The sequence below is a fragment of the Pholcus phalangioides genome, unplaced genomic scaffold (assembly GCF_987345545.1).
Source record: "Pholcus phalangioides strain wild (caught in Gottingen) unplaced genomic scaffold, Ppha-v1.0 ptg000013l_1, whole genome shotgun sequence".
Classification (NCBI taxonomy): domain Eukaryota; kingdom Metazoa; phylum Arthropoda; class Arachnida; order Araneae; family Pholcidae; genus Pholcus; species Pholcus phalangioides.
In genome coordinates, this window is record NW_028301606.1 from 36,947,071 (window position 1) to 36,960,241 (window position 13,171).

The window sequence follows — 13,171 nt, forward strand, 5'->3', positions numbered from 1 at the left end:
CGAGACATACATTAATAATACGTTAGGACTAATATTTTGCGTGTTTATAAAAGTTTGATAACATTTTGTCCAGTTTTCCTTTTATGGCCAGTTCAAAATAGAACTTTAATTATAAAGAACCTGTAAAACACAGAATATTACTGTTTATTATTATTACAAATCGTCCATTTTGTTGAAGAAATCAATATTTTGCTTCGAAAATTACTTTAAAAAGTACTGTAACGCTATCAATAATTTATATTTTGTCGGTCCTCAAACTATTTCTTTCATTTATTAATTTTTGTTAGCCCCCCATAAACTAGTTCGCCATTTACTTTTTGCTGGTCCCCAAATAATAGCTATACAGTGTACTGTAATATATCCCCGTGGTATTGGCACGGGGCAAGCAACTGCTATAAATCTTCACCTTCTCTAGAAGGTGTTGGCATAACCCTGCCTCATTTGAGGTAACTGAAGTTGCTTTGCATCGATCCAAATATCTCCTATTTATTCTTGCCGCTCCGCAAATTATTTCTCCTGCTTATTTATTAATTTTCCTATTTATTAATTTTTGGCCGGTCCGCAAATTATTTTTCCCATTTATCTTTTTCCTCCTGTTCACTTTTTGCTGGTCTGTGGAATTGCTCAACTACTTTCATCGCTGTCCGCAGTTGTAAAAAAGGTTAAAGAACGCATATTTAAACAATCCCAATCTCATAAATTTTTCGTAATTATGAGTAAAAATATTTTTTTAATGATGATCAAAAATGGTTTTTGAAATAATGATCAATTTTTTTTAATAATGATCACAAATTTCTTTTATAATGATCACAAATTTCTTTTATAATGATCACAAATTTCTTTTATAATGATCACAAATTTCTTTTATAATGATCACAAATTTCTTTTATAATGATCACAAATTTCTTTTATAATGATCACAAATTTTTTTTAATAATGATTGAAGATTTCTTTTTTAATCATTTGAGTCGCACCACGGTCATTTTCCGCACGCGAGGGCTAATTAGGCCGGGAGCTACAATTTATTGCCGATTCTGAATGGCAGGCTTGTTTTTATACTCATTGAGAGGTTGGTGCGCTAACCCCTCGATGGGGACTCCTTGCGGTAGCAACTTTTTCTGCGGTCATGTCGCCGTTTTTGTTGTACCCCTGTGTCAGGAAAGTGTTCTGACAAGGACGAACCGGGTATCGAACTCGCGACACCTCTAAACATCCTTTGGTACTTTGGGCGAGTATCTTATCGACCTGGTCTACCGCGCCCTTTTTCTTAATGAGTAAAAATGGTTTTAAGGTAACAGCCGTTCTTAAACACGAGTTCAAACAGTTCCTTAAAATACTTTTCCAACAATTTCGAAACGACACAAACTCTATATAAATAAAAATAGATTTTGACATAAAATAGCGATATTTTGCCTTGTAATAATGGTTCCAAAGCGAAAATCATATACGAAAAATTCCTCATATCCCGCGGTGAGATGGAAATCTTTTAATTATGAACATTAGTAAATTGAGGAAAGAAAAACCGAGAGAATGTGTTAGAAATATGCTCGTAAAATGTCTGGATTGCCAACAATCTTTTTTTTTTCCTTCCTGCGGAGAAACAATGGTACGAAATAAGAACGAGACGGCGAGCGACATATTTCAAAATGTTTTATTTGTTTGCGAAAAACTCGAAATAGAACATTTTTTTTCTTTCCACTTTTTTTTTTCAATCATTTTTACGCCTTCAGTTCGTTCCTTAAATATATGAAACTAACAACTGGCTTCAAAATTATATAAAGGTGCATCTCTCTCTCTCTTTTTCTTTTAGTTCATGATGATTTAACACCTAACACATGTTCTAGCAAAAAAATATATAAATGTAGTTCTTTTATTAGGCTATAATTTTTCTGTGTTTCGAAATGTGCAAAATGAATGTACAGAAATATTCGTTTACACCAGTGTTTCTCAACCTGTTTCAGCCCATGGCCTCCTTTGGACAATATTTTCTTCTCGCGTCCCTTTGTCTTATCCAGGGTTCCCCCCACCCCCCACCCCTCACCCAAGAGTGAGACCCTCTCTACTTATCGATAGGAATTTAATCAAAACTCTAAATTTATAACATACAAAAATTTCATGAATGAGATCTGGAACCCCTGGGTCAAGCACGTATCCAGAAGGTGGGTGGTAATCCCTCCCAAGAACCGAATCCTTGTATATGGGAAATATAGGTCCGTGTAAAACAGGGCTGGAAAAATCGCAAAAAAATTCTAAATCCCAGAACAATATTTTAGGTGCCAAAAACAAATTTCCGGAGAAAAAAGTCCAAAATTATGTTGTTTTTTTTTTCACTTTCTCAGGGCACAGTGGCCCTCTTTCATGTTGGCAGATATGCCGCTGTAAATTCCAAGTATTTCGTGCTGCTCTCGGCCTGCAATTTAGTAACTAACTACACAAAGTAAATTTTAGACACCAGTACCAATTTTTCAGTCGCAATGGCGCTGGAGCCTAGGATTTGTCCAGCCCTGGTGTAAAATAGAGGATGATCCAACAGACCTATACAATTATTTGACCCGCCTATCCTAGACTAGAGTAGTTCAGTGAACTTCCATCTTTGAGGGGTTTCATGGCCGTCTTAACATCATGGGTTACTCGGGCAAAGTAATGTTCTGGGGGCTCTCATGCAGGAGAGGAGGCTGCAGGGCCACAACTAGTGAAAAGTGGGCGGGTCTAGGTCGGGCTCTGGTCTAGGCGGAGGGGGGTGCCGAATTCACCCTTCAACTGCTTCTTTTACATATACATGGGTGCCTAAATGCTGGATTGCTGCTGGTGACGAAGTATATAGTTGCGTCTCTGCTTAGCTAGAAGCAACAACTTACACATTTATAAACTTACATTCGAAAATCATATTATCAGATATCGTGTAGGCCCGATGTGTTACAATCCAGTGGGGCTGTACTGTGAAAGTAGTCACATTTTTTCAGCATAATATTTCGATATAAAGCTTTATTTCTTCACAGCTCCTCTCTTTCTCTCTCTCTTTCTCTCTCTCTTGTGGCTTCCTTCAACACTTGTGGCTACCCTTCCATTTGATTTTAACCTGTGCTCCTTTAAAACATCCCAAGATCACAAGGAGGCCGCATAGTCCCAGGTCGAGAACCACTGGCTTACAGCATACACGCTCAACCAATGAATCGCAGACCAAATCTGGCCCTCGGAGTCGTCTTATGTACTCGTTGATCTCAGACATAATTTTGTAAAACTGAACAAATCGTTTCCAGATCACTTAAGTGACGCTTAGTGCAGATCTTGCAGATCGTGCCACTTGTGTGGCCCGTGGCATAGTCTTTGATCACTTGAGTGGCCCTCAGCACATTTACTGAGCACTCAAGTGACCCGCGACACGTTTTCAGATGACTTGTGACTCCTGTTATCTTCACAGATCACCGTGTCATCGTAGTAGATCATTTAAGAGGCCCGCGGAACACTTATAGATCATAAGAATGACTCGTGACAAATTAACAGATCACTGTTCCAGAGCACATAAGCAATCCGTAGGACATTTACTGAGCGCTCAAGTGACCCGCGACACATTCCCAGATGACTTACGTGACTTGTGGTTTATTAATAGATCATCTCGCGGCACAGTTCCAGATCACTTAGGAGGCCCGCGGCTCATTTATAAATCACAAGAGTGACTCGTGGCTTATTAGCAGATCATCGCGGCACAGTTCCACAGCACGTAAGAAACCCTTGGGGCATTTGCAGATCACTTAAGTGACTAGCGGCTTATTCAAAGATCACCCCGACACAGTTCCAGATCGCTTAATTTTCCCGTGGCACATTTACAGACATTTACAAATCACTTAAGTGACCCGCAACACATTCCCAGATCACTTGAGTGACCCGCAGCACATTTACAGATGACTTAATTGACTCACAACACATTGCCAAATCACTCAAGTGACCTGCGGCTTATTCACATATCACGGCGACACAGTTCCAGATCACTTTAGATCTGCGGCGTTGTTCTAGATCACTAAATTAGGTGGCTTACCTTACACATTACCCTTTCTTCTATCTGGATTTGTTAAACTCTTCAAAGCATATTATAGCTTACACATCAACCGATCATACCTACCAACTAGTCAATAAACAAAACTCAGATATAACGACATCGAGGATTCCACGAAATTTTATCGCTACAGCCGGGTTGTCATTACAACCGAGGTCACCTTTTTTGATGAAAAATATAATCAGCGGCAATCACACTTTGCCTGAACTTTTTATTTTGTAATGATTAGGGTGACCAATTCGGTCGAGAAAAATACGGGAAACTGGTAAAACATTAATACGGGACCGCGTCGACTCTCACCAAACATGTTTTCGAATGTCAACGAAATTACCAAAACATTGTTTATAAGTAGAGCCCGGATTATATGCATTAATACATACGTGCATATGAATTTGCATATTTTGGTATATATTTATATTTTAGCATTAATGCATAAAATCGAAGAATTTTCAGAATAAAAGTGCATAATTTTAAAGTTTTAAGGAATCCCAATCACATTTTTGTAATTTTTCAAATTAATATTTCTCATAATATATGAGGAACATCTCGCCCCCCCCCCCCCCACACACACACACACATGAACAGTGCTAGGTAGGGAAGTGCATTTTAACTGTATAAAAGATAAACGCTATATCTAGAAAAGTGAGGTGAATACATTTAGTGAATTGCTTAAGATGTTTGTAGCCTTCGCTGGTATCCGTTACTTGAGCTGGGAACCCTTTTAATTACAGAGGTCGGGTTCAAAATTTTATTATTTTCATCCTCCTCTTATAGAGCTAATAAATCTTAGCGGTTATCTACCAGTAACTAGAAATTCTTAAATAAAAACATGTAGCAGTTTTTCAGATCGCATATTTTCTGCCTATTAGTACATATTGTGGAATTTTTATGATTTTTTGGGAATTTCTAGTGCATATTTGCATATTTTAGAGCGTATTTCGCCACTTTGTTAGTGCATATAATCCGGGCTCTATTTATAAATAACCCTTGGCGAGGAAAAAAATTCTGCATCAAGTCTGCTAAAATGTATTTCACGGGGAAAAAAATGAATTTGGCAAATACGTGAGACGAGCGTTTATAGTCACAACTAGCTGATACCCGGCGACGTTGCCCACCCCGTAAAAAAATTCATATATGTATAGCTTATTAATTATTTGTTAATCAAAATATTTCTGCATTAAGTAAGAAAAAATTACTTTCATTTTTAAATATTTTAATTAAAAACTTCAGGCAATTGCTTGTGGATACACAATATTTTTTGTTTTCCCATCTGGTGTGTAGATGCACAAACTTTTAGGATTACCAACACGCGAACAGGCGACGTAAAGCTGTCCGTGTGAAAAACAGGGCTCAAGTAGGTTGATACCTGCCATTACTAACAACTGGCCTTGCGCTTTGTTGATTGTCATGATAAAAGCTAAATGAATCGGGAACTAATCGCTTGAAAGTGAATGGCATTTCGTCAGTGATAATTGGGATACATGGAATAAAGATGTCTTCTCCTCCAGCACATTCAGTTAGAATCGTTGCTTCAGTGATGTAATTGTGCAATTTCTTCACGCAGAGTCTATTGCAGAGTATCGGTGTCGACAAATTTCTTAAAAGCATTACAGGTGCTCCGACTTTGAGGGTCAAGTTGTGTGGTGGCACACCCGCAATATCCACAGATACAGCACTGTCTGCGCTGTGTCTGTGACAGTGTCAACCGATTTGTAAGATGTGGAGTCTCCCGGAATAATTTTTAGGATTTTTAAGTTGATTTTGTTCCGGCTAGCTGAAATACCCGGCGCTCTTCCCGGGTTTTCTTCAATTACTGGGAGGATTGGAAAAGTTACAAACAGTTATAAAGGAGTAAACTGTTATAATAACAGAATTAAAGGTGTAACAAACCATTGTAAAGGCATATATTCACGTCTGAAACGCATTGTTGGAAACCACGGTAACCAAAGTAAACGTTCCGAAAGTGATTGTTTAGGCCCCAAAACCATTGTTGCCCGACAGTTTTTTGCCCATTTCGGGCATTTGCCCAGCTCTGACGAAGTTTTAAAGTAGCCTACGGTTCAATCCCGGACCTGTTTGGTATATATGCAAAATCTGGCGACGATCGGTCTAAAACTGTAGATTTGTATAAAGAGCATACATACATACATACATACATACATACATACATACATACTTTCACATTTATATATAAGATAACACAATTGGTAAATTACCTTCATTCCTTGATTCTTGTAAAGATCGATAATTGAGGCAAGCCTCTCTCTAGCCTATGGAAACCAATGATATGTTTTAAATAAAAAATATAGCAAATTATCGTGATAAAAACATGGCAAATTTCAAATAGCACAGTAAATAAACAATTTACAAATAAACAACATTTTCATAGCAAATTCATGTATTGAAAGGTTTCATTCTCGTCACAAATCCTTCATTGATTTCAATCGATGTTTACAAAAAATGAAAAATATCAACTTTTTTCATATTAAAGCTTTGGGGCCGTTCAAGTATTACGTCATCATCGATGGGGGGGAGGGGGTTTCCGATTTGCTGACTTTTGATGACAAGGGGGGAGGGGGTTTGGATAATGCTTACGTCATCAACCACCCTTTATGAAAATATGAGTTAGGATTCAGAGGCGCAGAGCTGATGACGACATTTTGCTGACAAGGGGGGGGGGGGTCAAAAATGGCTAAAAATTTGCTTACGTAATACTTGAACGGCCCCCCTTTTGTTTTACCACATGTATTGTCAAAACTTGTTTATCTTCTTCAGACCTGCGCCACAACTAACCTAGAACCATTAAAACAGAAAAAAAAACTATTGATTCGTGCTTATTGTATGTCAAAATGCTTTTAAAAAAACAATGTTTTTGGAAAAAATTAATTGTTAATTTAGGTCGGTATTTTTACTAGGGCCATTTGAGTGGCGTCCCCTTACGCATACCTCAAGTATTAACTCGAAAAAAGAATCATTAAAACCATTTAAAATGAAGGTACACATACGTGTACCTCTGGGGTGAAGATATCATTTAATTTATATATTTGATCGTTCTTTTTAATGTTAAGTTCAACCACTTATTAGTATCTCCCGTTTGTGATGGATGCGCTGCACATGTTTTGCCGTAAACATTAAATTAAATCAAAATAAGTATTATCAGAATGAAAAAAAAGTGAAAACGTATAAAGTTATCACCAGTCTTGTTGTACAGTATTAGCATTTTTCACATTTATCAACATTTTCAAACACAGGGCCGGAACTAGAAGAGGTCGGGAGGGGGGGGGGCAACTGCCCCGTGTGGCAGTTTTATGTGGGAACAAAGAACACCGTAAAAACATTTTACAAAAAAGTTGTTGGGGGGGGGGGGTGGATAAAGGGATGTTTGCTCCAGGCGGCAAGAATCCTAGTTCGGCCCTATTAAACCATAATCAATGTCGCTAATCAAATACATCATCCCAGTTTGAGTAAAAACGTCCGGTAAATCTAAATTATTCACTGACGATTAACCGTATTCACCAATACCATAATTCCCAGTAAATGAGATAAATTCGCAAAATTTTTATCAAACTTACCAAAATGATCAGTGATTATGCATAATATACCGGATTTATCACATTCACTATAACATATGTATTTACAAAAAAAAAAAATCCAAAGAATTCAAAGATTTCGATTATTCACTTACGTGATTTTCTTCAAGTGGAAAACAATGAGAGGGAACAGAACACGTTTTAATTTCCACTCGCATGATAATGAGTAATCATTATGGGGCGGGATATGTGCAAATAATTACCTTGAAATGATAATAGCAAAAAAAAAACCGATTCGATAGAAGTCTGATTTTATTTATTTATTTTGGAAATTTTTTAATGGATTTATTCGTGATGAAATTGCTTTTGCGCTCATAACAAACAGAATGGTTCCATGAAGCAGCTGCCGAATTTCCTCCAACCAAGAACAATGGAAGTGTGGGAACATACGAGATATGCACGAGAGATAATAATCGAACTGAAAAAATGAACCATAATTCACAAGTATAAATTGCAAAATCAAGGTGGAATTAAATATTTGTTCAATTTTTTTTTAAATCTCATCATGATCAGGGCCGTAACTAGGCTTTTTGCTGCCCGGGCAAACATTATTTTGCCGCCCCCACAACTTTAAAATTCGATAATTTTATAACGATGTCCTTTGTTTCCACCTAAAATTGCCGCCTCCCTGAATATTGCCGGCCGGGGACAGTTACCCCCCCCCCTCCCCCTAGTTACGGCCCTGATCATGATGAATGTTTATTGATCGAATAATTCTTCTCTTTCTACAAAAAAATGTCGAAAGTTAAATTACTTATTTATTATATTTATCAACTCATATTTATTATTTTATTGATTATTTATTGGCTTAGGATACTTTTCCAAAATATATATATTAAGAAAAAATATTTATGTATATATATTTATTTATTTATATCAATTTCACTCATGTGTTATAATTATGGATATGCAATTGAATTTGACGGGTTTTCTTTTCGAATTTACGTTTAAAAAATCATTCGAATTTTACAGAACAGAACACAAATTTATTAAAAGTTAATTTTATTTCTGATCGACTGTATTACTAAACACTAGTAATACAGTTATACCTGACTACATCAAACTCAGCTTATAATGATCAAAATTTTTGTCCTGTCCCATAGGATATTCTCTTATCAGATCGGATATAATAAGTCCTCGAAGTTCATTATAACAGGGGTTGACTCAACATCATTTATAGCAGAAGGTCTCCGCTCGTGACGTCACTGAAGAAGGTCATCTCTCCTAAGGCGCCTTGATAAGGCGGCCCTATTCGAGAGGCTATATAATCCTTATCAAGGTGCATTAGGTGAGATGACTAGAGAGCGCGGAGATCTTCTGCTATAGATGGTATGATATCAAAAAATATAATATGTATAGAGATATAGACCAGCTATATGCTTCAGTCCGTTAGCCAGATATGCGGTAATTCTGCCACTTGCGGGCCAGAAACATAAATATAGGATCACCATATGACGTATTTTACGGGACACTCCAGTATTTTTAGTTGTCCCAACTTCTTCCATAAAATGTCCCGTTTCTTCCTTCATTTTTGACGACCTTACTTTAATTTTTGAAATCAAGAATTGCGATTATTTTCATAAGTTATAAATTAATGCCTTTGACAATTTCTTTGGCTGTAACTGACAAGTTTACTTGCCTTTGGCAAATCTTTTGTGATAAATGGTTATATCCCGTATGGTTCCCGATTGCCCGTATTATAATGAAGGAAATATGATCAAGGGAATATATATCAAAAGAAATATGACACGGATCCAGAGGAGGGTGAAGGGGACGATCACCCCCTCCTAAGACCTGCGAATAACATTGGGGGGGGGGAATGGTCTGTCCCGTAAAATACGGGACAGTTTTTGTGAAACACGGGATACATTTTTTTACCGGAACCCTTTTCGTGGGCCGGTCGGAACCTCTTGGCGAGCTGCATTTGACCCGCAGGCCGGAGGTTGCGCACCGCCTTTTATAAACATTCAAAAACAAACAGCCACAATACACTACTCATTCGCTCACAATTACTTCATCGCTCTCAAAGAAACAGTGATATATATATTCTCTTCCAGTATATATAGCTCCAGATAATATAATTTATGTTACTTACCAAATCTGATGTATATCATCTAAATATTATGTAATAAATTTATGTGAATATCTATTATTTCCTTTTGTATTTCATATTCGAATTTCACATGTAATAATTACTCAACATTCTTCAACATTGATTTTCCTGCAGTTGCGATCTTTTGTTATTGCCAAAAAATGTCCTATGCATCCAATATATTTAGTCCATACTGACTTCAATGAATCACAAAAGCAACATACACCCATGTGATTCATTGTGAAAGCTATTTATTCATAAATCCATAAATGGAGCATGCATACAAATGAAACTTATAAACAGCTTTCAAATAATTCAAGTAGAAAAAAATGCATTTCTATCGTGAACAAAAGCTGCATCGGGGCATATTTACTTCATTTGAGAGAGATAGATAAATTATCTTCATGGTAATACACATACGTGAAAAAATTTTCCCCAATAAATAAACTACGAAATTTCATGAATTATTTTTTTTTCAATGTAGTGCATGTTTTATATTTACCGGAGTAAAACCTGTCTCTACATTAGTCTGTTGCTAATTGTTATGATGTTATCATATGAATCATTAGTATTTTAACATGCGAATCGTTCCTTGAGTTTTTCAGTTAATTCCATTTTGTTCTAGCAATAAATTTAAATTTTTTGGTCTCCAGAGACTGTATAATATTTCGCAATCAAATACTAAACGACAAAATCTCATTCTATACTATTTTCTACTTTTGAAGTATGTCCATGGGAATGAAAAAAAAAGTGACTTCTCATGGAGTGCAAAATTAAAATTCTCAATTTTTAAAAATTTTATCTCTTCAATTTTTGATGGACAAAAATTTATGAAAAAATAATGTATCATTTAATCTAAAAAACTCTTTCATTTCAGAATTAGATAAATAATACTATTTAAGAATTAAAGGAAAAATATATATTATTCCAGAATTAAAAAAATTATTTCAAAATTGAAGAATAAATTGTGAAGAGAACACTATTTTTTAGAGTAAAAGGAAAAATATTATTTCGAAATCAATTAAATATAATTCCATAACTAATGTAATGAAAAATCCCAGAGCTAATGTAATGAAGAAAGAATTCCTGAACTAATGAAAGAAATAATATCATGACTAATTGAAAAATATTATTTTAGAATTGATTAAATTATTTTAGAATTGATTAAATTATTTTAGAATTGATTAAATTATTTTAGAATTGATTAAATTATTTTAGAATTGAAAAAATTATTTTAGAATTGATTAAATTATTTTAGATTATTAAATTAACTGAAAATAATTCCAGAGTAAGTGCAATGAAATAATTTCTGAATCCAATAAATTTTTTATGGGTAGTATATTTATATTTTATCATAATTATTGGGGTTTTTTTATTACTTTTATTGGGTTGCTGTATTTTTGATATAGTTTAGATACATATCCGACATCCATATTTTTTATACGGGGCATCTTTTTTCAGCTACCTCGTTGGGCATTTCGTCTGTTGTGGCCTTTGTATTTGTATTGCTATTTGAAAGAAATAATGTCAGGATTAATGGAAGAAATACTGCTTCAGCATCAATTAAAAAATAATTCCAGAGCTAATGTAACAAATAATTCCAGAGCTAATGTAACAAATAATTCCTGAGTTGATGAAAGGAGTAATTCCAGAATGAATGGAAGAAATAATTTAAAAATGAATGCGAAATATATAATTTAAAAATGAATGTGAAATATATAATTTAAAAATGAATATGAAATATATAATTTAAAAATGAATGTGAAATAATTTAAAAATGAATGTGAAATAATTTAAAAATGAATGTGAAATAATTTAAAAATGAATGTGAAATAATTTAAAAATGAATGTGAAATAATTTAAAAATGAATGGAAGAAATAATTTCAAAATGAATGGAAGAAATAATTTCAAAATGAATGAAACATAATTCCAAAATTGATGAAAATTTGGAATTAATGAAAATTCAGACTTAATGAAAGATATTACCCTGGAATTAATAAAAATTCAAAATTGATTGAAGAAATAATCCTAGAACTAATGGAAAAAAGTAGTTTTAGAATTAGTGAAAGAAATAATGCCAGAATTAGTAAAAGCAATAATTTCAGAATTGATGAAAAAAATAGTTCCAGAATAAGTGAAAAAGAAATAAGCTAAAAATAATTCCAGAATCAATGGAAGAAATAATTTCGGAATCAATGAAAGAAATAAATTTAGAATCAGTGAAAGTGTTAAATAGTACGCCCTCTATGGTGTCGTATATATTTGAATGTACATGGCAAATACATGGTCAAAAAACCCATTACACCAATTTGTTTTCAAATTTTTTTGTTATTTGAGAAAGTATATCTTTTAGTGTCATTTTTCAATACAAAATACGGCTATGTAAATATAATACTTTTTCCATGTAGCAAGAGTTCCTTGTTTGTCATTTTTTGAGAGCTACTGATATTTTACGTGTTGAGAAATTTCATTGTGCCCAAAATTATGCACCCATCTTTCGGGAACGCTTCGATAACTCCTTGAGATGGGAAGCGGGGTGTGTCCGGTCCTTCAATGTTCAATGTTCAATGTGCCCAAAATTGAGAGGAAATTGGAAATAAAATTCAATGTAAAAACTACTCAACTTTACTGAGTAAGATTTTATCAGTAGAAAAAAAACAGTAAAATAAAGACAAATTTTTCACCTGTAATTTACCATTTCAGCTGATTAAAAAAACTACATTAATTAATTAAATTGCTGTGTATTGTTTCAAATAAAAATATACTAACAGCATTAATTTACATCCGTTTTTGCAAAATAAAAAATGTTATTAAATGTAATTAAATTAAAATAATCCCTTGGGCTATTATATAAATGGTAATATGTTCTTGTGCATTGTGTTTGTATTTTATGTGAATTTTGTTTTTGTGTGCACTATTTATGTTTATGTTGTATATGCGTGTGTGTACGTAATAAATTTTAATTAAAAAACGTTTTTATAGGGAGTATACTATAGGATTGAGGAACCCGCTATCATCGGTCCACTATAATAGTCCCCAATGGACGACATAAGTATAGGTGCCTTTTTCCCCTCGGGGTAAAGGGTTCACATCCATCAGGGGCAGAGCCTGGGCTACGTCTGGTATAGGCGCCGAAACCTAGGGCTGAGGCCATTTGAGCCCCCCAATAATTTCTGAAAAAATAAAATGCATTGCACTCTACTTCTCCCTCGAACGTGCTTGAGTCCCGTATATACGGGACGACCAGCACAGCCCCTCCGATGTTTTTTTTTTCCTTCATGTCGGCACCTCTGAACACCGGTCTCGAAACACTGACCGTAATTTTTATACTATCCCTCAAAATCAAAAGTTGAGTAGTTTTTATATCTTTCCCCAAACAATATTTGCCCAATACTACCTGTATGAAAAAAGAAGGGGGAGGGGAAGAAAAATCA